The following is a 13,182-nucleotide window of genomic DNA, read 5'->3' as shown; positions in this document are numbered from 1 at the left end:
TTGAGCATAGCCAGACGGCGACACACTGCAACCAAAAGTGCATACCTGAAGGATAGCTAGATCCGACATGGAATCCACTGGGCCAGTGTGACGCCGGTCCATGATAGTAGTGCCCAGCCGCTGGCCCTCCACCACCTCCCCGCTCGTCATGGCACTCCACACGGGCAAGACGCCGCCACCAGAACCCGGCGAACCAGAGCAAGGGAGGTTAGTTTGTTGTACATAACCAGGCAGCAACGTCCCGCGACCCAGAGTGCGTACCTGAGAGACACCCGAGTCCAACGTAAAATCCAATACATTGGCGTGGTGTGGACCGGGACAGGGATGAATATCTCCCGATAATAGTAAACAAATCATGATGATTAGGCCTAAAGCTTCAGTTTCATGACGTCGAGATTCTGACTTTGAATGTTTCTTAACTCGGGTGTATAAAGATGGATAAATAAAGGTTACCGCTAAAATGTGCTTCCCATGTCCGAAATTTCCCAAAGCACTATATGGCTGTTTAATTAACCAGTCCACTTTATTAACAAATATTTCCTCATATCCGTTAAATAATGAATGGTTATTAGAATGCCCAACAAAAGAACTAAAATTAAAATGAATAGGACTTAAAAAATTAAAAAGCAAGTTGTAAACTAAGAGAGCTGAGACAACGCCTACTGCTCCTGCCGCCATCTTGGACTCTTGATGATCAGCATCATGGTACCAACAAAGCCTGGTTGGATTGGTTTGGTTTTGTCAACTTAAAACTAATCCTGTAACCCTGAGTTTGCTCAGCTACCATCATGGTACAGGCCCCTGATCTTCATCTTCATTGTGTGTTCCTTGCAATTGCTGGTGACATACAGAGGTTGTCGAGGACATTAAACGTCATCATGCAAAACAGGAAAACGAATTTTCTCAATAGTTGTTACGTAGCAGTGTAGATAAGGGAAGCATTGAAGGGGATCAGTTTAATTGAATATCTCACAAGAATCCACAGGAGAAACAAAAGACAGCATAACAGCTTGCATTAACCAAGGAGGCCAACACAGCTCTATATATACACAAGCAACTGAATAAGAAACAGGTGACAAACATAATCAGTAACTATGGAAACTAACAAGACAATCAGAAACCAATGGAACTCATAAGACAGGAACGAGTTCACGCGCGTGATCATAGGTAACTAAACCTATGCGCGTGAACTCGGCAATCGACTACTTTGGACTTCAACCGAAACAGGATGTAAACACAGGTATTTGCGCTGGCTTAAATAACATCATTTTTATACATATCTTTCACATCTACTGCAGTCAGATTCACTCGTGTTCACTCAGAAGGAATCACTCACATTTTCTGTGCACTTGTAATGACACATCAAGGATGTTAAGAGGCTAAAAGCAGGTTTAGTACTTGCCCCATTGAAGTCAACAGGGTGCAAATTTTAAAAATAGAATAACTCGGTGTAGGCAACACCGATTTTTGACGTTGTTCTCTGTATTGACAGCACTCCAAATGTACAAAAAAATGAGCTCAATGTTAAAATTGACCGGAGTTCTCCTTTAAAGCTGGTGATGCTAAAATGATGAGACCATGGTATTGTTCCCTTATAGCCTAACTTTAGCTTTTTACTTCAGGCGATTGTTTGAGGTCTCAAAATTCATAAAAGTTGTGTTGATTTGTGAAGAATATCTTGATGAACAAAACGTGTGAGAATCATAAACGTCTGCTGGCCAAAGAGCTTATTTTCTGCCATAATCAATCAAAAAAGTCAATGGAAAAATCGTATTTTTGTCGAGAGATCCAGGATGACGCGAACTTCTGGGTTGCCCTACAAAAATAAATCATCACTGCAGAACTATACGTGAGTATGGATTTGGATTTCTTCTTCACAAGCATTCACTCTATTAACCTGGTAGTTTTTGATGGACTGTGTGGTAATAAACTGCCAAAAGTTGTGTTGCTGTTGAGGAATCTAATTGGAGCTTGCCATTTTCTTGCCTTCCAGTTTTCATTTCCAGTAGACATGAGGCGGTCAGTAATCAGACTGAAACAGAGTGATGTCTTGAAACTAATGAGAGCTCAACATGAAAGACTCATAATGAATTAGGACATTTTTAGTGAGTGATGCATAACACTGTAAGCCATTTCCTTATTGTTAGTTTGTTTAATTATCCCTCTTAAAGTTTAAGGTTTTCAAAGAAGTAATGATCTCACTGAAAGAGTATATTCTGGTAGCTTAACAACTCAGCGAAAACATCGTAAACAAGTGTGTTCGCCTAATCCGGATTTGACTAGTACTGGAATATATTCTGGATTCTCCAGGGTTGAAGAGTGACACCAGGCTTGTCCTTTCTGCCAACTGCTTTTGTGATTTGCAACCAACTCCGCTGTGTTGAGACCAGGTCCATTCTTCGTCCAAGGTGACCACATTTACCCCACGTTCAGTTTGGTGCTTTCTTTGGAAAGCAGAACAGAGCGGGGCCTTATTGTTTCTTTTAATTTTAAAACGCAATTAAAGTGGAACTGGAAAACATTGCTCACCTCTTTCATCTCATCAGTCCAAGTTTTCGTCCTGGGTGTTAGCAAGGCCAGATGATCCTTTTCTCTGTTCCTTTCAATTACAGTCCAGCGTGAGCAATGGAAACATTCTCCTGCTCCACTGTTAAATTTGCTTCAATGAGACAACCGCTTGAAAGATGGACACCTATAAATGCTGTGAAAATACCTTTCAGCGCCATTCTGAATTTTCACACGGCGTAAAAGTATTTACCTAATGCACATCCATCTGGAGTTGCTAGGCAACATACACATGCTACAATCACAAGCCATTTGCGATGGGAAAAAATTTCCAGGAGTGGTTATATGAAAACATTTCCATTTTAGTTAAATGCAGGCGTAATCCCATTAGCCTCTGAACAAACACACAGGCTGGATCTGCATTAGGACCTTGTTGCAGGTCTCAACAATAAGGATTTTTTTTTCTGCTGGCTCAGTCACGCCTGTAGTTTCCATTTTTACTTGCCCTGCCATCATGTTCACTGGCCCTAAGGCACAAATGAATCATTTTGCTACAAGTGTCAGAAGCAAAGTATATTTTATAATAAACACATTGTAAAACATGTCAACCCTCTTCAAGTTTAATTGCTGCCTTTAAGTTTTAAGTTCAGTCAAGTTACAACTTCGTGTTAAATGCACCGAACTTCATCAGATACAACGATGAAGAAACAACGAACAAAGGTTAGGCAGAAATATTGTGACCAGTTATTTATACCTTTGTTATGAAGTAGCGATCATGAGATGAATCCAATCCGTCGCACTTGGGTAAAATGTCCATGACAAGCGTCCATTGAGAAACATCCAACAATACTTTTTGTCCACAAAAGAGTTAAATCCATGAAATATTGATATATTGTCCCCTGTTTATGTCAGTTTTAACCTGGACGATCTGTCCTCCATCATCGTTCTTCAAGAAATTATCCAAATTATATTTTTCAAAAAGTTAAAAGTTTGAAGTTATTCAAAGATTTCTTTAAGACAATACTTTTTATGACAACTTCTTTAACTCTTTCCTCGCCATTGACGTAACATTCCCTCATTTATGAAACAATGCTTCCTTGCCATTGACTGAATTCTCCCCATATTTATGGGACAACACTTCCCCGCCATTGACAGACTTTTCCCCTTATTTATGAGACAACACTTCCTAGCCATTGACAGAATTTTCCCCATATTTATGAGACAACACTTCCCCGTCATTGACTGAATTTTCCCCTTATTTATGAAACAACACTTCCCAGCCATTGACAGAATTTTCCCCATATTTATGAGACAACGCTTCCCCGCCATTGACAGAATTTTTCCCTTATTTATGAGACAAGGCTTCCCCGCCATTGACAGAATTTTCCCCATATTTATGAGACAACACTTCCCCGCCATTGACAGAATTTTCCCCTTATTTATGAAACAACACTTCCCAGCCATTGACCGGGAATTGGCCCAGCCATATGTTTTATGACAACAACTTTAACTCTTTCCTCGCCATTGACGTAATGTTCCCTCATTTAGGAGACAATGCTTTCCCCCCATTGAAGGGATTTTCCATGATTTATGAGATGCTTCTATGGAAGCTTGTTTCCACCACTGAATAAAACATTTGAAAAGATAATTGCGACTTTTTATCTCACAATTGCGAGTTTACATTTCGCAATTCTGACTTTATTTCTCAGAATTGCGAGATATAAAGTCAGAATTGCGTGAAATAAAGTCAGAATTCTGAGATATAAAGTCAGAATTGCGTGTTATAAAGTCAGAATTGCGAGATATAAAGTCGCAATTGCGTCTTATAAAGTCAGAATTCTGACTTTTTTTCTCGCAATTGCAACTTTATATCACGCAATTCTGACTTTATATCTCAGAATTCTGACTTTATATCTCACAATTCTGACTTTATAACACGCAATTGCGACTTTATATCATGCAATTCTGACTTTATATCTCCCAATTGTGTGATATAAAGTCAGAATTCTGAGATATAAAGTCAGAATTGCATGATATAAAGTCGCAATTGCGAGAAAAAAAGTCAGAATTCTGACTTTATAACACGCAATTGTGACTTTATATCTCGCAATTCTAACTTTAAAACACGCAATTGCGACTTTATTTCACGCAATTCTGACTTTATATCTCGCAATTCTGAGAAATAAAGTCACAATTGCGAGATGTAAACTCGCAATTGTGAGATAAAAAGTCGCAATTATCTTTTTTTTTTTTTTGTGGCGGAAACAAGCTTCCATATGCTTCCCTCCTATTGCCGGATTTTTATTTTTTTTTATTTATGAGGCAATGCTTACCTGCAATTGGCGGGATTTTCTGGCTTTCTGTATTTTCACTTTTATACGGTAGGGGGCGCTATTACACAACTTCTGAAAGAGTAGAGAATCTCCAGACTAAAACACAGACAATGAAGGAGCAGAAACAAGTGATAAAAGCAGTACCTTTTTTTTTTTTTTTTGACAGAGGCTCTGTTCTTTCTTATGATATATTGCATGTTCAGATATTTATACAACAAAATATTCTGGGGGCCATGAAAATTGTGTGAAAGTTACCAAAACTGCTGCTTTTAACAGAAAATGATGGTGGGGAAAGAGTTAAGAAGATACAAGTTAAAAGTGTTAAAAGTTTTTTTAAAGAAATTAATACATGTTTCGGCAAGAACGCATTAAATTGACCAAAATTGACAGTAAAGAAAAACATCAAAAAAAACATCAATAATGTTAGAAAAGGTTTCTATTTCAAATAAATCCTCCTTTGAACTTTTTATTCATCAAAAAATCCTGAAAAATGCCATGGTTTCGACCAAATATTAGAATTTCTGAAGGATCAAGTGACACTGAAGACTGAAATAATGATGCTGAAAATGCAGCTTTGCCATCAAAGTAATTGCATTTAATAACTGAACTAAAAATAGCTTGTTTGAGACAAGACTCCAACTGGCTGTCTTCTGCTTTTGACAACTAGACTGACAGCTTTGTTCCTTACTCAAATGCACAGTGGTGATAAGAAACGAAAAAGCTGCCCATTTCAAGAGTCATTCTTCCCTTCCGGATTTTGAACCCAGCCCAGATCATTAACCACCCCCATATGTCTCCTATTGAAAACACATCTACTGTACAGGAAACCATAAGAGAGGAAATACTCGTACATAATAATAGGAGCCATAGACCAGCTATCAATCTGACTCAAGGGAAAACAGGAACCACGTTTTCCCGCGAGTTTTAATGATGGTTTGACATGGACAGCCTCCGGAGACAAGAACTGTGGGTATGCATCCTGACTTCTACTCAAAATGAACCAACTGCCTCTCGACTAAAACGTACATAGTCAAGAGTGCAAAGTACAAAGATAAGAAAACAGAAGTTGACTCCTTAAGGGGTTAAAAGGAATAGGTCCAAATCCGATAAAATGTGTTGACAAAACATTTGTAAAAAAACATTCCCAGTCAGAAGAACAAGTGACACGGCAGGAAATTACAGCTATTCTAGACAGGGATGAAAATATGAACCCTGAAATATAGTAAATTGTTACACATTATAGTTGTCAGAAGCAAGAAGACTTCTGCTTTTGAGCTCCTAGTGAACACAACAGATAGCAGGATACAGAAGACTTTAGAAAACAAGAAATCAAGAAAAAGATGTATCCCATTTTAAACAATATTAAGCAGCACAACAACATTAATAATAAGAAATGTTTCTTGAGCACCAAATCAGCATATGAATGATTTCTGAAGTATCATTCGACACTGAAGACTGGTGTAATGATGCTGAAAATTCAGCTTTGCATCACAGGAATAAATAAGATAAGAGCACACAGGTTATTCCCAATCTGCATGGAAAACTGTGTACTTTGTTGATAGAATGAATGCTTCTGAGAAAAAGTTCATTCAAAAATCATTGAAAGATACTCAGTAAGAAACTAATTAGTTTGAAGCACAAATTAGTAGATATCTGCAACCACAACTGTAATCATCTGTGCTTAGTCCACACAGTTTTTGGCCAAAATGGGCTGCAATGTGGAACAGACTTTATATGGAAAGTCTTTAAAGGGTTAGTTCACCCAAAAATTCTGTCATTAATTACTCACCCTCATGTCGTTCCAAACCCGTAAGACCTTCGTTCATCTTCGGAATGCAAATGAAGATATTTTTGATGAAATTTGAGAGCTTTCTGTCCCTCCATTGACAGCAACGTCATTGCAACTTTCAAGGCCCAGAAAGGTAGTAAAAACATCGTTACAATAGTCCAAGTGACTACAGTGGTTCAAACTTAATATTATGAAGCGACGAGAATACTTTTTGTGCGCAACCCCCCCCCCCCCAAATAACAACATTATTCAACAATCTCTTCTCTTCCATGTCATTCTCCTACGCTGCTGACGTAGTGTAAACAGTGCAGCGGTTCTGGGTTCTACGTCACACACATGACCAGCGTCATCCAATAGTGAGCTGACGTTCTGACCGGTCTTACGGGTTTGGAACGACATGAGGGTGAGTAATTAATTACAGAATTTTCATTTTTGGGTGAACTAACCCTTTAAACCCAAAACCTTCTAGATCTGCATTAGATCTTCCCTGGCTTAATCCTCCAGGTGGCACTCAGACTCCAGTCCTTCAATGAGCCAGGCAAATCTCATTGGTCTTTGCTGCCACTCTTCCTAAAAACCTGAAGGGAAGATGTCCAGGCAGTCCTCCACACTCAATGCAATTATTTATATCTGGACACAAAGAAGATACTGTGTATCTTGGCAATGCCGAGGGTTCAACCCTTTCAGTTGACTGGCCGCAGTTCACCAGTGCCAAACAAATTACTGTGCGGTGGGGGCCGGATAATTAATGAAACATGGAGAATGCAGAGAGAGAATGATGTCCACATATCATGATCTGGGAGGAAAGTTGCAGAGGACAAATGAAGTGTAAAATTAAATCTGCAAGTTAGTTGTGGAGATCTCCTAAAATAGAACAAAAATGAGGACACAGATACTATTATTTATTGTTTCACTCATGAAATATACTGTATCCTAGCTGGAAAACTAGGCCCATGTATAATCGAACGTAAGAGAGAACTACTTTAAGATCCGTTTAACACATTTGACATTGTTAAAACCATTTTGGAGAATTGCGCTGCATGGTTCCTCAAAATCAACACTGAAAATCCGAATAAAAGTCGTCTGGGCCTAATAATAACTAACCCAAGCTGCAGTAAAACATGACATGAAGAGCTGGCCCTAACGGTGGTGAGAAATAAAATCTGTAATGCTTATTCACCATAGACTCCGTATATACTTCCTTGTGGAAAAAGTCTTGCCAGATTCTGGTGTGTTAAGAGAAAGGAGGTTCAGAGATGGTGTTGAGGGACCAACTTGTCAGACGTTACCTCACAGACCAATCCAAGGTGGCTCAGACTTCATCCTTTGCTAAGTTGCACAACATCCGCCTGGAAATCCCAGAATTTACCCATGGGTCAAATGCAGGAAGCTTGTTAACAGTGGAAAAGTGTAAAAGGCAATTTTTTCCTGATGCTCTCTTGCCTCGTGTATTGGTAGCATGAAACAGGTGTCCCTTCACCTGGATGCCAGTTTGCTCAACCCTTAGCTGTCTTCCTGGATCTCTGTGCCTAATGTTTGGTTGAGGAAATGTCTAATTATGGAAAACTTCACTTAAGACTTTCCCACACACACAGATTTATTTTTAGTGAGAATTAATGTCATATTTAGTGTGGCACAAGAACACTGACTCTGAGGATGTTTATACCTAGACCAGGTCCGTTGGCTGCTCAGTGGGAATTCTTTGATATTCCAGTTGGTGACCTTGGAAAGACATTGTGTAATACAGCAGCTGCTCAGGTTCATGCCATTTATTTGCTTTTCCAAAATAAGAGACACCTCTTTCCCTCCCTCCATTTCAATCCCTCCATCTTTTCTTCTCCTAAAGGAATACTGTAGTTCTCCTGAAAATAAAAATGTTCTCATTATTTATTTACTCTAGTCTGAACTGTTTTGTTGCTTTTTATTTTCCAAGGAGAAGTTTGGAAGATTTGTAATATAGCTCTTTTTCATACAAACTCCAAAACGAACAAAAAATTGTAAAAGCAGTCCATACAACTTCTGCACTATATTCGGAATGTTCTGAAGTTATGTGATAGCTTTGTGTGAGAAACAGACCGAAATTTAAAGTTGCGATGAAACCAAAGTACTGACAAATCTTTTCATACATATTTTGAAGTACATCAGAGTGCAATAGAATAGATCATTGAAAATGAAAAAAAAAAAAAAATGTAGGGCGGGGATTTGGTTCTATTAATTAGTTGTTGATTGGATGATGAGATGTGGGCGTGGCACTCAAAAGTGTAGGCAGATGAATGTAAGCTTTTATGGGCGGGGTTTAAAGGGATAGTTCACTTTGAAATTAAATTTTGGTATGTTTTAGCTTACCTCAAGGGCATCCAAGATGTAGGTGTCTTTTTTTCCGCAGTAGTTTCAATTTTGATATTTTTAGGTCAAACCGTTCTTGTCTGTCAGTCATATTATGCAGGTCTATGGTCACGGTCTCAAAGAGCATGCACAGAGTCCAAATTAAAACAATTCCCCATCGTCCAAATTAAACAATTTCCCATCGTAAGTACACATTGATGGCCTAAGACACGAAACGAGCGGTTTGTGTGAGAAAACGAACAGTATTTATATCGTTTTTACATCTTGTAAAACAGCCACGTCCAAGTGATCTGAGGGCGCGGGCGCTTCCTATTGTGTGACGTGTGCGCAGACTGGTGCATAGATATATACACTAGATGTCGCCTCGTTCCAATGAACTGCCGTAGCCAAGGCGGAATCTAGTGTATATATCTATGGACCAGTCTACGCACACGACACACAATAGGAAGCGCCCGCGCCCTCAGATCACTTGGACGTGGCTGTTTTACAAGACTAAAAACGATATAAATACTGTTCGTTTTCTCACACAAACCGCTCGTTTCGTGTCTTAGGCCATCAATGTGTACTTACGATGGGGAATTGTTTAATTTGGACGATGGGGAATTGTTTTAATTTGGACTTTGTGCATGCTCTTTGAGAACGTGACCATAGACCTGCATAATATGACTGACAGACAAGAACGGTTTGACCTAAAAATATCAAAATTGAAACTACTGCGGAAAAAAAGACACCTACATCTTGGATGCCCTTGAGGTAAGCTAAAACATACCAAAATTTAATTTCAAAGTGAACTATCCCTTTAAGTGGACTAAATGATTGGAGAAGTCCTTCATAGAGAGAAGTTTGCCGTTTTCACTGGAAGGTCCAGTTATGACATTTTGATTTACAGGACAAGTTCGGTATTTTACACTTAAAGCCCTGTTTACAGATCGTTTCTGATGAAATAGAAAGGTTAAGATTAAAATTTGGACACATGCTGCTGTCCCGAGAATTTTAGGTTTATTTCGCTCCCCCCCCCCCCCCCACCTACACAATGACAACATAGGTGCACTGGAACAATCCTTCCTAAAACGCATTAAACTTTCGATTACAAAGACGTGAAACTCACCGAGTGGTCAGGGGTGTTCACTGATATGCTCACACAAAAATCGCTGCAAAAGATGCTTTCCAACAGGTTTTATCGTAGTTTTTGTCCAACTCCATTGACTTGTATTGGGTGAGCTGTGTGAGGTACGGTATTACTCCGCCGCTTCTTCTTCTGCTTCTTCTGTGTATTCAATGAAATGCCAGTGGTTTGCTTGCAATTGGCAAAGGTGCATTATCGCCACCAACTGGGCTGGAGTGTCTATTATTCAAGCTCTCAACGGAAGAATCTACGGGTGTGAGACGTTTGGAAAAATAGATCCACAGTTTTACAACGAATGGTAAAACACCTGTTGGAAAGCATCTTTTGCAGCGATTTTTGTGTGAGCATATCAGTGAACACCCCTGACCACTCAGTGAGTTTCACGTCTTTGTAAACGAAAGTTTAATGCGTTTTATGAAGGATTGTTCCAGTGCCCATAGGCTGCCATTGTGAAGGTGGGGGGGAAAGCGAAATCAACCTAAAATTCTCGGGACAGCAGCATGTGTCCAAATTTTAATCTTAACCGTTCTATTTCATCAGAAACGATCTGTAAACAGGGCTTTAAGTGTAAAATACCGAACTTGTCCTTTAAAATTATGAGGTCAAAATATTTTTAAAAATGAAACATGCTCTTATTAATTGTTTACAATATAATCTATAACACACATTTAGAAAATAGATTGAGTGAGTTTTCATGTCATTTAATAGATCAATTTTAGATACATTCAGTTTTGTGTGAACTATTCCCTTAAAAGAACTGAAATACAACTAAAGTCCAAAAATAATTGGCATAATCAATCAACTATTCTTTCCCATCAGAAAGCAAAATAAAAACTACATTATATCTGACAAATTGTTTGTTGAGCAAATTTGACTGCTTGTGTTTTTTCCTGATATACAGTGATTTGTATATTCAGGGCTAATCAAGACTTCAGCCTTAAGTCTCCAAAGTCTATTTCATAAGCCACGGGGACGCACAGGCATGAATAAGCCATAGAATCATAGACAATCCATTAAACAAAGAATCCTTATGCCTGACAGCTTGTTACTACAGGCTAGAGTTACTCAGTCAGCGGCTGTTTCTGTGCTCATAAATCAACAGTGATCAACAACATTCAGTCTCTACAGCAACCATGAGAGACAGACACATAGGGTAACAGAAGCCTGTTTAGCAGTACAGCTCCTGACTCACATACAGAGAGATACGTGATTTGGAAACAGAAAGAAATAAACTAAATAATAAATTAGCTACAGCTGTTATTGTCAAGCCCAGCCTTTTCTGCCAAGTCCAGAAATATAACAGTCCTGGCAGCCAAAACTAATTAACAATGAACACATCAGCAAAGGAGCTTAAATATTATTAAGAATTAATTATTGGTAGGCCTATGCTAACGCAAGCTTTGCTACAACTGCTCAGGGTTAAGTTTGAACGAAACTTGAACAAACGCCTAACTTTAAGTATTAAACTTCGGTGCATGACCTGTCCCACAGTAGCTACATTTACATGCAACCAAATGATCCATTTATAATCGGATTGATGGCTAAATCAGACTGTAAAAGCCTTTATGTAAACATCTCATTCAATACGATTGAGCTCGAACCCAATGAAGTTTTGATCTAATTGAAAGGGGTGGTGTAGACCTGAAATAATCTGATCAACAAGAAAAAATAAGCATTTTGTGAATCCACCTATATTTTCTTATAGGCCAATTTAACAAGCAACCAAAAAAAAAAAAAATCTTACAAATACTTCTCGAATACAAGTATATTGTACAAGGGACCCACAAGGGGACATAAACCAGGTGGACTATTTAGATTTTGTCAACATACCAAAAAAAAAAAAAAAAAAAAAAACCATAACAACAACAAAACATCAAACGAAAACTTCCCGAATACAAGTATATTGTAAAAGGGACCCAAGGGGACATAAAACAGGAAGACTATTTAGATTTCGTCAACATACCAATGAAACTGTTATGGGAGAGTGCAAAAATAATCCTTCTGTCATTTTCTTAATTTGTTTTAAGGCTTGAACACCCTTAAAAAAACAAAAAGTTCCTAAAAAGGAACTTTTTTTTAATGTACTATATAAGTAGCTAATATAAGTTTGAATGGATTTCAAACAGTTTTAGTAACCACAAAACATCACATATCACGTCAATAAATTTGTGTGCACGAGTAGGCCGCTCAAGTAAGCTTCCATAAAATTCTCTCCCAATCAAGTAAATGTATAAATCACACACTCACAGAAAATTATCCCCTCAGAACTGGACTTTATAACTTGCAATTACGAGTTTATAACTCAATTCTGAGAAAAAAAGTGAGAATTGCGAGATAGCTATAGGCCTAAACTCAGAATTGCGAGAAATAAGTCATAATTTGCGAGATATAAACTTGCAATCGTGAGAAAAAAGTGAGAATTGCGAGATTATATCTTAAAATTCTGACTTTATAACTTGCAATTGCAAGTTTATATCCCGCAATTCTGAGAAAAATGTCAGAATTACGAGATGTAAACTTGCAATTGTGAGAAAAAAGTCAGAATTGTGAGTTTATATCTTGCAACTCTGACTTTATTACTTGCAATTGCGAGTTTATATCACACAATTCTAAGAAAAGAAAAAAAAAAGTCAGAATTGCAAGATGTAAACTTGCAATTGCGAGAAAAACTGCGAGTTTATATCTCACAATTCTGACTTTATAACTCGGAATTTCGACGCGATTCTGAGAAAAAAGTTCAGAATTGCGAGAAATTGCAATTGCGAGAAAAAAATAAGAATTGTGAGATAAAAAGTCGCAGTTACCTCTTTTATTTTTTATTCGATGGAGGAAACAAGCTTCCATAAAATTATTTTCCAATCAAGTCAATGTTTAAATCGCACACTCGTTGTATATCTGTAACAAAAACATTGAAGGAGAATGCTGTTGTTTTGACTAGCCCAGATATGGTTACTATATGGTCATTTCAACTTAAGAAACATGATGGTAGAATCAATCATAACAAACATTAATCCAACACAGCGTATCTTTCACAGATGAAACAGCCTGCAATCCGACTATATCGACTCTTCATTTGACTTTGA

The sequence above is a fragment of the Scardinius erythrophthalmus genome (genome assembly GCF_964197995.2).
Source record: "Scardinius erythrophthalmus genome assembly, chromosome: 6".
In the NCBI taxonomy this organism is placed as follows: Eukaryota; Metazoa; Chordata; class Actinopteri; order Cypriniformes; family Leuciscidae; genus Scardinius; species Scardinius erythrophthalmus.
The sequence above is the reverse complement of the archived record's forward strand: the minus strand, read 5'-3'. Positions refer to the sequence as shown.